Source organism: Canis lupus, chromosome 6 (genome assembly GCF_003254725.2).
Source record: "Canis lupus dingo isolate Sandy chromosome 6, ASM325472v2, whole genome shotgun sequence".
In the NCBI taxonomy this organism is placed as follows: domain Eukaryota; kingdom Metazoa; phylum Chordata; class Mammalia; order Carnivora; family Canidae; genus Canis; species Canis lupus.
This window is the reverse complement of record NC_064248.1, coordinates 22,647,772-22,661,488: the sequence shown is the minus strand read 5'-3', so window position 1 is coordinate 22,661,488 and position 13,717 is coordinate 22,647,772. Positions and strand designations below refer to the sequence as shown.

Genomic DNA, 13,717 nt, shown 5'->3' with positions numbered 1-13,717 from the left:
CTATGAAGAAACCCAAGCTAGCCAGAAGTAGAGTTCGAGTGAAAAGAGAGAGAGGCAGAGAGACAAAAAGAGATGGGCAGGGGAGCAGGGGTGCCAGCTAACATCTAGCTTTTTCAGCCATCTCAGCCCAGGTACCTATTTGTGTACAAAGAAGCCATCCTGAACATTCCAGTCCCCTATCTTACATCCCTTGCCTGAGTTCTCCTGAGTCCCTTGTAATGATTGACTAGAGTGTACTGTTAAGACCCAAACTCTAAGAGCCAAATTGCCTAGATCTAAACTCAGGCTCTACCACTTACTAGCTGTGGGCAAGTCACTTGGCCTCTCTGGTTCTCAGATTCTTCACCTGCAAATATGAATAATAAGAGTATCTATCCACTTCACAGAGTTACTCTGAAGACTGAATCAGTTCAAATATGTCAAGCAATTGTTGTAGTAACTGTTACAAATGTTAGCTGCTATTGATGTGAGCATGACCAGCAGGGATAAGATTGCTACTGAGTTCTGATCAGTTGAACTGGCTTAGAACCTGACTGGTCCCAATATCAGTGAGTGTTAGTAGTTATCCTAGAATGGGTTCCCCACAAGCAGGCCTCAAAACAAGGGGATTCACATGAAAGTAGTTTCTTAGCTGTGCTCTCAAGAAAACCTCGTGTGGCTAGGAGGGTGGGATTGGAAGGGAAGTAGGTCAGGTATGGGCATGGCCTCATCAAACAGAGTAGTTTCTACCTATGCAGCAGAACCTAATCCTAACTAAACACTGATATATGCTCACACCCCATGGCTTGCAGTCCCTGATATCTTAGTATTAGTGCTAGCTAACTTTTACTGAGCACACGCCACATTCGAGGTACTGTGCCAAGTACTTTACATACATTTTCTCATCCAATTTCCAAAATCTGATGAGCTATTACAACTTCATGATAGGTCCTAACAGGCAAATGATACACCAAAGTTTCCATTTAAGTAAGTATCTGATGAAGTTCATTAGATTCTGCAGATGAAATGTCCTCAGGTACTTTATCTACCTCTAAATTATGTCTGAGAGATATTACATTTACGTGTAAACACATTGGCCGACACAAACTTCTCTAGTGTAGTGAAAACTGGAACATGCTTATGGGTAATAAGTGCAGGGCTATTCATTCTTAGGTGAGAGTAAGAGGGTGTAACTGTGATGTGGCTTGAGGCACCTGGTCTGCCAAGGCCCAAGGTCAGTGATGGGCCCTAGCTTTCATCCTGAGCCCAACTCTGATTAGGCAGCTCTGAGAGCAAAGGCTGAGGCTATCCACGCTTAGGTGAAGACTGCAGCCATCGATTAGTCATATCTGCAGGGCCATAAGACTGTGTCTTTGTCCCTTCAGCTGCTATAACAAAAATACCATAAACTGAGGGAGCTTATAAACAACAGAAGTTTATTTCTCTCTGGAGGCTGGAAAGTTTAAGATCAAGACACGGTCAGATCTGGTGTCTGGTGAGAGCTCTCCTCCTGTTTCACAGACAAGCCCCTTTCTTACTGTGTCTTCACATGCTGGAAGGAGAGGGGGAGCACTCTAGGTCCTCTTTCATGAGGACCCTAATCCCATGGAGAGGTCTCCCCCCACCCCCCAAGGCCCCACCTCCTAATACCACGGCCTTGGGTAGCCGACTCCATATGAATGGGGTGGGGGCACAAGCATCCAGATCACAGCAGCCTGGACATGAACTGTATGTGCCAAACCTGTGAGAGCACATCAACTTGCGGAGGGCTACCTCCTAATTCCATTTTGCAGATAAGAAGGGGAGGTTGGAAGTGAAGTCACTTCCTCAAGGTCGCAGAGACAAAGGCAGAACCGCACACCCAAACTTGTTGCCAGGGCTGGCGTCTGCAATCACTATCTTATATGACAGCCTCCTAATTTGACACCAGCGCCTGCATGGCCCTCCGGCTGGAAGGGGACAGTGCCAGGTGCCTCCGGCTCAGGCTATACAGCCTCCCTTAACACCCAGGATCCAGTGCCTTCTCTGCCCGCGCCGCCCCCCAACACACTCCCTCTGACCCCAGGATTCCTAGCACCCAGGGACCCCAGCCTCCCAGGCAGGATGGGGCCTCGCGGTGGCCTGGCTGCAGCCCTGCCTGTCCACCTCCTTGACCCCAGCCCCCGCTGCAGGGCCCGCAATCAGGCCAGAGCTGCACCGGCCAGCGGCCCCTGCAAGCCAGGCTCGGCTATTGATCCCAGCGCTGCCCACAGCCGCCTCTGCCAGGAGAGGCAATTTACCACCAGCTCGGAGGTCACGGGAGGGACCCAGCCGGCAGCCTGCCGGCACTTTATGCCGCTATAAAAACCATTTAAAGGGCCACTTTGTGAGCCGCAGCGCTGCTTTCACCGGAGGAGGGGGGAGCAGCGGAAGCCGCGTGCCCGCAAGCCTCCCATCAAGCCCCCAGTCGGGCTGGATACCCCGGAACCTCTGCTGCCCCTCCTCGTATTCGCCTACGGAGAGGCTGCAGGAGCTTAGCGCCTGTGCCCCCGGCTGGGTGAGCTGGAGGGGAGCCTGATGCCCCCAAACCCGACTAACTCCCACCTCTCCGACGGATCATCCCCAAGTGCCTGCGCCCTGCTGCGTGCCTGGCACCCCTGAGCGCTCCGCTTCCCCTGCCACTTTTAGCATCTCCGCAAGGGCGTGGGTGCTATTATCATAATGCCCATTTGTCAGGAAAAACCCGAGGCTCAGGGGAAGTTAAGTGACTTGCTCCAGACCTCACAACCAGCAAGGAGCAAAGCCTGGATTTAAACTTGGAAAGTCCAACTCCAAAGCGGATGGTCTTGATTTAATCACTAGGTGACTGCTCAGCACCCATATTTTGAATAAGACTATCACTTTGATGAGGGCACAGAAGGCAAGCTGAGGGCAAAGCCCAAGCTGACACCCCCCAAGTGCCTCCCCCCCCCCCCCCCACTCCCAGGTGGGATAGGTGTGACATTCCTCAGGCACTCCTGGCTGCCCTAAAGCTAAGGGAAGGAAAAACAAATGGTTAACTAATAGAGATCACAGTCCAGCAAGACCTGAATCTCGCTCAGTTTACAAAACATCTTAGTGATTTACAAGAAAAAAAGCATTCTTATCAATAACCTAACTTCCAGAAGGAAACTTCCAACTGTCTTAATGTTAATGCTTTACTAGAAGGAAATATAACCTTAACTTGACAATGGCAAGGCCTCTAATATCTTGAATGTCCTCTTTAGCATACAAAAGTTCTTTTGAGGGGATCCCTGGGTGGCTCAGCAGTTAAGTGCCTGCCTTCGGCCTAGGGCGTGATTCTGGAGTCCAGGGATTGAGTCCCCATGTCAGGCTCCCTGCGTGGAGCCTGCTTCTCCCTCTGCCTGTGTCTGTGCCTCTCTCTCTCTCTCTCTCTCTCTCTCTCTCTGTGTGTGTGTGTCTCATGAATAAATAAAATCTTTTTTAAAAAGTTCTTTTGAAAACCTTCCTTTTACCTGGGTCCCCCCACACACTCCCAAGTATATAGTCAGTCACCCCTTAAAACCCCAGTGCAACAGCTTTTTCTGCCCATGGGTCCTGTACCCGCACTTTAATAAAACCACCTTTTTACCACCAAAGATGTCTCAAGAATTCTTTCTTGGCTGTTAACTCTGGACCTCACCCACATTCCAAAATAAATCAACTTCAACCTCGAAAGGCAGCTCTTAAGTAGAACATGGTTTACCAGCCACAAAGGGGAAGACCTTGGGGTGTACTTTGGCAATGAGGGGTAAGGAACCACTCCCAGCAACCCAGGCTGTCTCCTCCTCCCACCTTCCAGCTCCTAAATGCCCTTCCCACTCCCATCTGCCTGTTCAACTACCTCCACCTGCAGGTAGAGTTGGTCACTGTTTCTTTTGGGCAACCACTGAATTCATTCATTCCTTCCTTCATTGGGTGAGTCATTCTGCAAGCGTGTATTGATTTATGCTCTGTGCCAAGAGCACAGAATTGGGCTGCAGGCCCAGGGACACAACATTCCTACAGTCTAGTGAAGGAGACAGACGGTTAAGCAGGCAATTGTAATGAGGATGGACGCATAGTTGAAAGGGGAGGGAAGCCAGAAAGGCTGCTGGAGCCAGGGCCATTCAAATTACAATCCCAAGGATGAGCAGAAATTACCCAGACTAAGAAGGGTGGAGAAATATGTTCCAGGCAGAGGGAATAGCATGGACAAAGGCCCAGGGGTGAGCATCAGCATGGCACAAAATCTCCCTCATCAGTTAGTTACTAGAGCAACCCAGCCAGGTTTCCTATATAGCTGGAGCAGAAAATGAGAGAAGCCAATGAATGCATTCCTTCTAATTTTGGTCCCACTACCTCCATTCTTTGAGATGGACAACTGAGGTGGTCTCAATCTTCGGCAAAGTGTTGTAAGGTTTTATGCCACTGTAAAAGCTTGTTATAGCTTGGGGACAGGAGCCTTACCTTCTGCATAGGAAAATCTGAGGCACTTCTGGGGAGGAGGTGAGGTGAGGTATAGCAGGTGAGGAAGTGAGGCCAGGTCACCATGGGCCTTGTAAGCCAGGTTAACTCATTTGGCCTTTCTCAAACAAAGGGCAAATGGCAAATCATCAAAGGGCTGAGTGATGGGGAGCTGACCAGATTCTCCTCCTGCACAGGCACTCTGGGGACAGAGTGACAGCCTGCCTGCTTTTAGGTTCCTAGGAAGCCTGGGGCAAAAAAAAAAAAAGTCATGCTTCTCAGTTTAGAAATCATGTGAGTTCTTTAAAAATGAAATTTTAGGGGGCTGGGGAGGAAGGCAATCTCTTAAAAAGCCAAGGAAGAAGAGAGTGTTTCTGGCCAGCGTCATCCCATAGGTTTCTCGGTACCTGTTGACCCCACAGGAAGAACCAGAGGGAAGGGATCAGGCCAGAGCTACCCTTACTTTGCCAACCTTCCCAACCGCTTCAAGCTGCCACATCAGTGTCCTCTCCCTTACAGAGACCAATGAGCCCTTCAGCTTCTGCCTCCCTGCCTCAGGATCCCTGAGGACCTTTACACTCTAGCCCTGAGGCTCACTACTGCCTCCGCAGAGCATCCTACCTCATGGGTTCAATCTAACTTTTCTCCCCAAGCCCTAAATTCCACACCACCCTGGGTTTTCCAAGGCTTGATTCTACCTATTGTCTCACTTTTCTTGAGTCTTCAGTATTTTTCCATCCTCTCTCTGCTGGGAAGCATCCTTGCGTGTCCTGAGCCTTTCCCTCAGCCCCCTACCACCTTTCTTTCTCCACCATCACACTTTCCTCTAGAAAAGCAACCTCTGTTCATGGTCCCTGCTTCCTCTAAGCCATCTGTCTAATGCCAAGAAAGCCACCAATTCTTAAGCATTTGCTCTCTGCCAACTCTGTGTCATGAGCTCATCCATTTCTTATATGACTGTGTGAATTATGATCATCCTCATTTTACAGATAGAGAAACTGAGGCTCCAGGGTGGCAGGATGAATTAAATTGCTCAGTCATGCTACTGGCCCTAAACCCTGCCTCTCTGCCTTCCACGAGGACAGCCACCCATCTTATCCCTGCTGTACCCCTGGTAGATTTGAGGCACTCAATAAATATTTGTTGAATGAATGAATGTTCAAATTCATTAGTGATTTTTTTGCTAGCTTGTCTGGAGCCTTTCCTGTAAAGTTTTATGATTTAGTAACAAATACATTTGGTAGTAATGTTGTATGTATCATAGTGTCTCATAATCCCAGAATTCCTTTATGAATTAAGTATCTTGAAAAATAAAATAGAGTGGAATTCAATGCAATTCTGAACCCCTCTATCTCATGTCTTCATCCTTGCTGTCAAAAGGCAATGCCTTCTTAAACAGGTGAGAATGCCAGCTACATATTAATTTGGTTTTAGCTTGTAAAATATACTCAGGCATGCACGGTACAAAACAAAACAAAATTCAAGAAGGAGACAAAAATAATCAAAAGGAATGAATTTGGTAAATCCTATACAAAATGCAGCAGGTCTGAGAATATTTTGGGGGAGAAACACACATTAAAGAAAGGTTATTCAGGAGACAGAAGAGAGAAAAGACATCCAAAAGAATGAAACAGGGCAGCCCGGGTGGCTCGGTGGTTTAGTGCCCCCTTCAGCCCAGGGTGTGATCCCGGAGACCTGGGATCGAGTCCCACGTCGGGCTCCCTGCATGGAGCCTTCTCCCACTGCCTGCATCTCTACCTCTCTCTTTCTCTGTGTCTCTCATGAATAAATAAATAAATAAATAATCTTTAAAAAAAATGAAACAGTACAAATTTAGACAACGTTTCAAAGAAATAAAAAAATTAAGTAAAAAATTTCCTTAGGCCAATGGAAGAAAATGGCCGTAGATTGACATATAGAGTCAGCTAGGTGAACGGTCAATAGAAAAATTGCTGCTGCCAGTCAGAATGAGTTAGGTTCTGCTGCAGTAAAACCCTCCACTCTCAGTGGCTTAACATAGAGGTTATTTCTCAGTCACTCCACATTTCCAGCACACATTGAGTGCAGCTACACTCCATATCATATTCATCCTAGGACCCAGGCTGATAATACAGCCCTCAACTGGAATATTACTGAAATGTGGTAAACCATGTGTTAATGTTGATAGGTTCTGCTTAGAAGTGACACATGTCACTTCTGCTCACATATGATTGACAGAAGCAAATCTCAATGTTTTGCTTGAGCTTAACAGGGCAGGGATATATAACTCTCCCACAAGGAGGGCAGCATATAATAACCTTCCACTTCAGGAAAACTGGATTTAGGCAAATGGTTAATACTCTACTTCCTTCCTCCTTCCCTATATATACACCTTCTTCTAGGTCACAAATTCTAATATGTATAAAACCACTAGGAGACAAGTTTCAATGTAGTTTCTGGGATCTACCTCCAGAGAGGGTGATTTAGAAGATCTGGGGTGGTCCCCTAGGACACGCATAGCCACTCTGGGTGGCCTTGATGTCTGGTGGCATATGGCCCATTTTGAGAAACACTGATTTAACCTTAGATGGAAACTACTATCTTCTCCAAATGACCTTTCCTCATTCCTTGCTCAAGATGCATGCAACAAAAGACTCAAAATATCAGTGACTTGGGCAAAATGGAGATTTATTTTTCTCTTGCAAAAGTAAGAGGTCTTGAAAAGAGGAGTCCCAGAAAAAAAAAAAAAAAAAGAGGAGTCCCGGATTGCTCTGGTAACTCCTTGGTTATCAGCAACCCAGCCTCCTAATGTTCCATTATCCTTAGTCACTTCATGGTCCAGGATGGCTGCTTGTGCTTAGCCATTACATCCATATTCTAGGCAACCAGAGGAAGGATAGGAGGAAAGAAGCATGCATCCCTTACTTTTTAAGGAGACTTTCTGGAAACCCTACCTATTTCCTCTTGCATCTCAGTAGTCACTCAGTTAATCACATGGCCAAGAGATTATCTACAAGAGAAAATTGAATTTTGTTACTAAGGAGAAGGAGTAGGCTTCTGACAGTCTCTGCCACACTGTTTGCCATTCTGCAGTTTTCAGTAGTGTTGACATCCCTACCTTACGCTACTTCCTTACCCTGCAATCAGTCTCTGGGGTGCTGCCCTTCCCTGCTACATCAGCCATCAGGCCAAGACTTCTAACTTTGGGGGGCTGACTTCTCTCCTCCTCTACCTCAAATATAATAATCTCTCAGCTTTCTGCTCGTCTTGCCCAGAGGTGGTATGTGAACCACACCCAGCAAAAAGACATGTTTTGCTTGGCCCATAAAGGGTTGCTCTTACTGTTTTTGAATTAATTCATCTGCAACATTTACATCAAACTAAAACATTTCTATACAACAAAAGAAACAAGCAACAGAATAAAGAGGCAACATCCTACACAATGAGAAAAAATATTTGCAAACCATGTATCAGATAACGGTTAATGTCCAAAAAATATGTAAAGAACATACAGCTTAATAGCAAAAAAAAAAAAAAAAAAAGAAAGAAAGAAAGAAAGAAAGAAAGAAAGAAAGAAAGAAAGAAAGAAAGAAAAAAGGAAAAATGGGCAGAGGATCTGAATAGACATTTTTCCAAAGAAGACATACAAATGGCCAATAGGCACAAGCAAAAATGCTCACCATCATTAATCATCAGGGAAACACAAGTCAAAAACACAGTGAGATATCACCTCACATCTGTTACAATGGCTGGTATCAAAACAACAAGAGAGAGGGGCACCTGTCTGGCTCAGTCAGTAGAACGTGCCATTCTTGAGCCCCACTTTGGGTGTAGAGATTAAATAAATAAAATTTTTTAAAAAGACAAGAAATAACAAATGCTGGCAAGGTTTGACAAAACAGAACTCCAGACTGTTGTTGGTGGGAATGTAAATTGATGGAAGCCACTGTGGAAAACAGAATGGAAGTTCCTCAAAAAATTAAAAATAGAGCTACCATATGATCCAGCAACTCCATATCTGGGTATGCATCCGAAGGAAATGAAATCACTATTTCGAATAGGTATCTGCACCCCCAGTTTCCTCACAGAACTATTTACAATAGCAAAATATGGAAATGACCTAAGTGTCTGTCAACAGATGAACAGATAAAGAAACTCTCTTCCTCTCTCTCCAACTCTCTCTCTCCCTCTCTCCCTTTCTCTCTCTCTCTCTCTCTCTCTCTCACACACACACACACACACACACACACACACACACTGGAATATTATTCAGCCAAAAAAGGAAGGAAATCTTGTCATTTGTGACAACATGGATGTAGCCTCAGGGCATTATGTTTAGTGAAATAAATCCGAAAAACAAATACAGTATGATCTCCATTTTATGTGGAATCTAAAATAAAAGCAAAGTCATAGAAATAGGGAGTAGAAAGGTGGTTGCTAGGAGTTGGGGGTGGGGGAAATGGGGGCTGTTGGTCAAAGAGTACAAACTTCCAGTTAGATGGACAAGCTCTGGGGAGCTAATATTCATTCAGGTTGGTGACTAGTTAACCACAGAGTATTACATACTTGAAAATTGCTGAGAGAGTAGATCTTAAATGTTCTCACTACATACACAATTTTTAAAAAGATTTTATGTATTTATTCATGAGAGACACAGAGAGAGAGGCAGAGACATAGGCAGAGGGAGAAGCAGGCTCCATGCAGAGAGCCCGATGTGAGACTCGATCCTGGGACTCCAGGATCACACTCTGAGCCGAAGGCAGACACGCAACTGCTGAGCCACCCAGGCGTCCTTACATACACAATTATAATTATGTGGAGATGATGGATATGTTAACTAACCTTATCGTGGTAATTGTTTTGCAATATATATCTATATAAAATCATCACACACACAAAAAAGAAATCATTACATTGACACTTTAAACTTACACAATGTTACATGTGAGTTATATCTTAATAAAACTGGGGGAAAACAATAATTAAAAAATAAGTCCAAGGGATCCCTGGGTGGCTCAGCTGTTTAGCGCCTGCGTTTGGCCCAGGGCGTGATCCTGGAGTCCCGGGATCCAGTCCCACATCAGGCTTCCTGCGTGGAGCCTGCTTCTCCCTCTGCCTGTGTCTCTGCCTCTCTCTCTCTTATGAATAAATAAATAATTTTTTAAAGTCCATTTCACATGGAAATCCACATTACTGAATGCTCTAAAAAACTTGCAAGATCAGGCCACACAAGGCTCACATTCCTTTATGGCCACAGCCAGCTCAGTTGAGTACAGCTGCCCCTGCAGATGAAGCCTTAGTCCCACTGTGTCCCCCTGCCTTCCTAATGCTACTTCTGCTACTGAATCAGTGACCCTAAAGCTCTGTATTTTCTCTTGGAAGGATCTTAGCTTAGGTCACACCTACTTAAATAACAACTTAAATAACAACTTAAATCCAAAGCAACCATGATCTCTTACCTAATTTCAATCCTGCATTTCTAACATCTATAAATCTCTCCTGCTTCCAAGACCATTTTCACATGGTCCATGATTCTGCTTGGTCTGTGAACATCAGGCTAGTCAACTTACCTGTTTTTTAAGAAAGTCATTCTAAGAGACAGTAACATCATGAGCCCCCTGGGTAGGATGCATTGAGAAGAACACACCACTTCTGTGGTATTCTCACCAAAAATGCATAACCTCAATTCAATCGTGAGACAACATCAGACAAAATCAGATTGAGAGACATCCTACAAAACGTATGACAGGTGCTCATCAAAAGTGTCAAGATTATGAAAGACAAGAAACAAAAGAAACATAACAACTGGGACGTCTGGGTGGCTCAGTGATTGAATGTCTGCCTTTGGCTGAGTTCGTGATCCCAGGGTCCTGGGATCAAGTCCCACATCGAGCTCCCTGCAGGGAGCCAGCTTCTCCCTCTGCCTATGTCTCTGCCTCTCTCTGTGTGTGTTCCTCATGAATAAATAAATAAAATCATTAAAAAAAAAAAAAAGAAACATAACTACTAAATGCAATGCAGGATCCTGGAACAGAGAAAAAGCACCAGGGGAGGGGGGAATATTGGCGAAATTTGAGTAAGACCTGCAGTTTGCTTAGCAGAACTGCACTAATGTTCATTTCCTGGTTTTGAAAACTAGACTAGGATTACATAAGATATCAATATTAAGGGAAGGTGTATGACGGGTCCATAGGAACTCTATACCATTTTTTCAACTTTTCTGTGAATCTGAAAATTATTTCTAATGAAAAGTTAAAAACAAATTTGTTATAAAAATATTTATCTTGGGGTGCCTGGGGGGCTCAGTTGGTTAATACCAGACTCTTGATTTTGGCTCAGGTCATGATCTCAGCTTAGCATGGAGTCTGCTTGAGATTCTCTCTCTCTCTCTCTCTCTCTCTCTCCCATCTGCCCCTCCTCCCCTCAAACAAACCAATAAATAAATCTTTAAAAAATATATATTTATCTCATGGGATAAGTCATGTTAAAAAAATTACATACATAAAGAATGCAGGTGCTGTATCTTGATCCCCCTGTCCGCTCCTCCCTGCAGAGCCTAGCACAGTGGTCTGCCTTCTGCAAGTTCTCAATATTCCACATACTGAATTAGCTTGGTGTGGGGGGAAGGGGAACTAACTTTGTATTAGTAACACCATTTCATTCTTATGATAATCCCACGAGGACGGCATTATTATCCTTATTTTACAGATGAGGTCACTGAAGTACAAAAGGGTTTACAGCTTGCTCACTTGAACGCAATTTGTTTCTGAAATCACTCTCGCCCCCAGCACTTCCAGCCCAGGGGAGCACCTAACTGCTCTCCCCAGCACCCCACTCCCAGCCCCACCCTTACCAGCTTCCCGGTCTGTGCTTTCAGGAAAGAGGGCTGCTTCTGCTAGCTTCCCTGCTGTAGCACTTGGATTTCATTAACAAGCACAATTGTAATTGAACTTTTATTCACCAGCCACAGCTTGGCAATTTTTCAAGTTCTCCCAAGCTCGAAGCCTATGCTCACTTCCTTTGGGTGGACAGAGAGAAAGGAAAGCAAACCTCAATCCACATTCCTAGGGCCGTGTACCCTGCTCTTGTGCCCGTTTCTGTGTCTCCCTGTGTTCCCAGGACACTGTGCACTTAGTAATTTCTAAAGAAGGCTGTTAGATTCGGATGGTAATCACAGCCCCCTTCTGGCTCATTCCCTGGACTCTTGGCCTCATTAGAAATCCTCTCGTTGCCTGCTTCCAGCCTCTCGCTTGCAAGTAGATGCTGGCCTCTGCTCTCTTTCCTGCCAGAATCTTAAGGCACCTCATTTGCTTTTTTTCTTAATGTAACATTTATTGTCGTTTCCCTCCTGTTCTCTGATTATAGTAGGAATACATGTTTGTTGCAGAAAAATGTGAAAACATGGAAAATCACAAAGAGAATAAAACTCAACCATAATGCCACCAGCCAGAAATAAGCACTGCTATATATGGAGATGTAAGTAGTGGCCCTTGACTTTCTTAAATATGGCTTTTGTGCAAATTGCACATTATATATAAAAGTCCCTAATCTAGAGATCCAAAATGCAAGTAAAATAAGAGCATCTGTTTTCACCACACTGCACAATTCGAGGGAACATTGTTCATATTGGTCTGTGGGAATGACACCCCCTGAAGTTGTGCAGTGCACAATCTATGCAGCTGAACTTGGCAGTCATATTACAGGGCTTAGAAAGATGACACAAAGTGAATTATAGGTAAACTAAAGGACCAGAGCAGCTCTTGGGAACTGTTACAATGCAAGGATATGGAACCAGTATTGCCAGAATCATGTGATTTTTCCAAAAGAGGATAGAAATCTGGATTTTAAAATAAAACCACCAATTTTTAAAAAGATTTTTATTTATTTATTCATGAGAGAGAGGCAGAGACACAGGCAGAGTGAGAAGCAGGCTCCATGCAGGGAACCTGATATGGGATTCGATCCCGGGTCTCCAGGATCATGCCCTGGGCTGAAGGCGGTGCTAAATCACTGAGCCACCTGGGCTGCCCCAAACCACCAATTTTTAAATGCTGGTAACTAATTCACTTTTAAAAACCTGCTGTACAAAACAAATAGGCCTAATCTGAACTGTGAGGTATCTCATGAAGCTTCTCCTCCCCCTTCTTTCTCCTACACCTGTCATCCTTGCTTTCTCCATGGGGTGGCCTCAAGAGCTCTATTCCTAGGCAGGGAGCCTTACTCTAATTGTCCTGTGTTTGGGCACCAGGGGGTGGAGGGGTGAGGAGGCAGTCAGCAAGGGCCCCACTTATCCCTTGCCACTAAGACAATGAGATGACAGTTTCTTCTGCCACTTGGCTAGCATTTCATCCCTCTTCTACAAATGGATCATCAGCATATTCTTTTCAACCACCACATAACATAAGAACCTCTCTTTGAGAGCCGCCTGGGTGGCTCAGCTGGTTAAGCGTCAGACTCTCGATTTTGTTTTTGGTTTTGTTTTTTTTTTTCCAGACTCTCGATTTTGGTTCTGGTCATAATCTCAGGGTTGTGAGACTGAGCCCTATGTCATGCACTGGGCATGGAGCCTGCTTAAGATTCTCTCCCTCCCTCTCCCTTTGACCCTCCCCTCCCCCTCCCCATCCCCTCCCCCCACCCACTCATTCCCTCTCTGAAAAAACAAATCAAACAAGCAAACAATAACAACAACAACCTCTCTTTGAGAGGAATTTTGGTGAGTACAATGTATAGTAACATTTGAGCCACCCAGGAATCTTTTCATTGATGCCTCAGATGAGTGTTTAGGTGCAAGATTTAAGGTTGGGGGCTCCTAACCACTAGCCTGGGCGGGCTCCCAGGAAGAGTAGGGAAGGGACAGCAGGTCCTGGGTAAGGGAAGATGCTCAAGACCATTTTCCCATATGTCTCTCCTAAGGGGGACAGTTGATGTGTTCTTTTCTTTGATGACATGATTCATTCATGTAGTTATTTCAGTAAGATGTGTCCCACCCACTGGGCTATGAGCTACATGAGAGTAAGAAATGAATTCAGTTTCGTGCCCTGGCATGTCTCCGGTGCCCAGCAGAGGCGTGAGTACAAAGTAGGTACTCAGTGACCACTACTGAGTGATCCATGATGTCAACAATCCTCCTACCCCAGACTCAGGAAAAGCATCTCTAAATAACCCCCTCCTTCATATGAGATTTATAGCAACCATAAGTCAGGATTTTCATTGTTTTTAGCTCTCTAGGAATAGAAATCCTTTGTGATATGTGAGCCTACAGTTTCACTTTCAGAGAACCAACCTCCAAAGATAC

General features: G+C 45.0%; 1 long non-coding RNA gene across 3 annotated transcripts in view; it reads right to left on the bottom strand.

The window, feature by feature from the left end:
* Positions 1-11,414, bottom strand: part of LOC112640249 (uncharacterized) — a 47,034-nt gene extending 35,620 nt beyond the window's left edge. For all 3 annotated transcript variants that reach the window (XR_007411239.1, XR_007411240.1, XR_007411241.1), the window contains exon 1: positions 11,276-11,414. This is a non-coding gene — a long non-coding RNA (uncharacterized LOC112640249). The remainder of the gene's footprint in view (positions 1-11,275) is intronic.
* Positions 11,415-13,717: the final 2,303 nt, after the last annotated feature.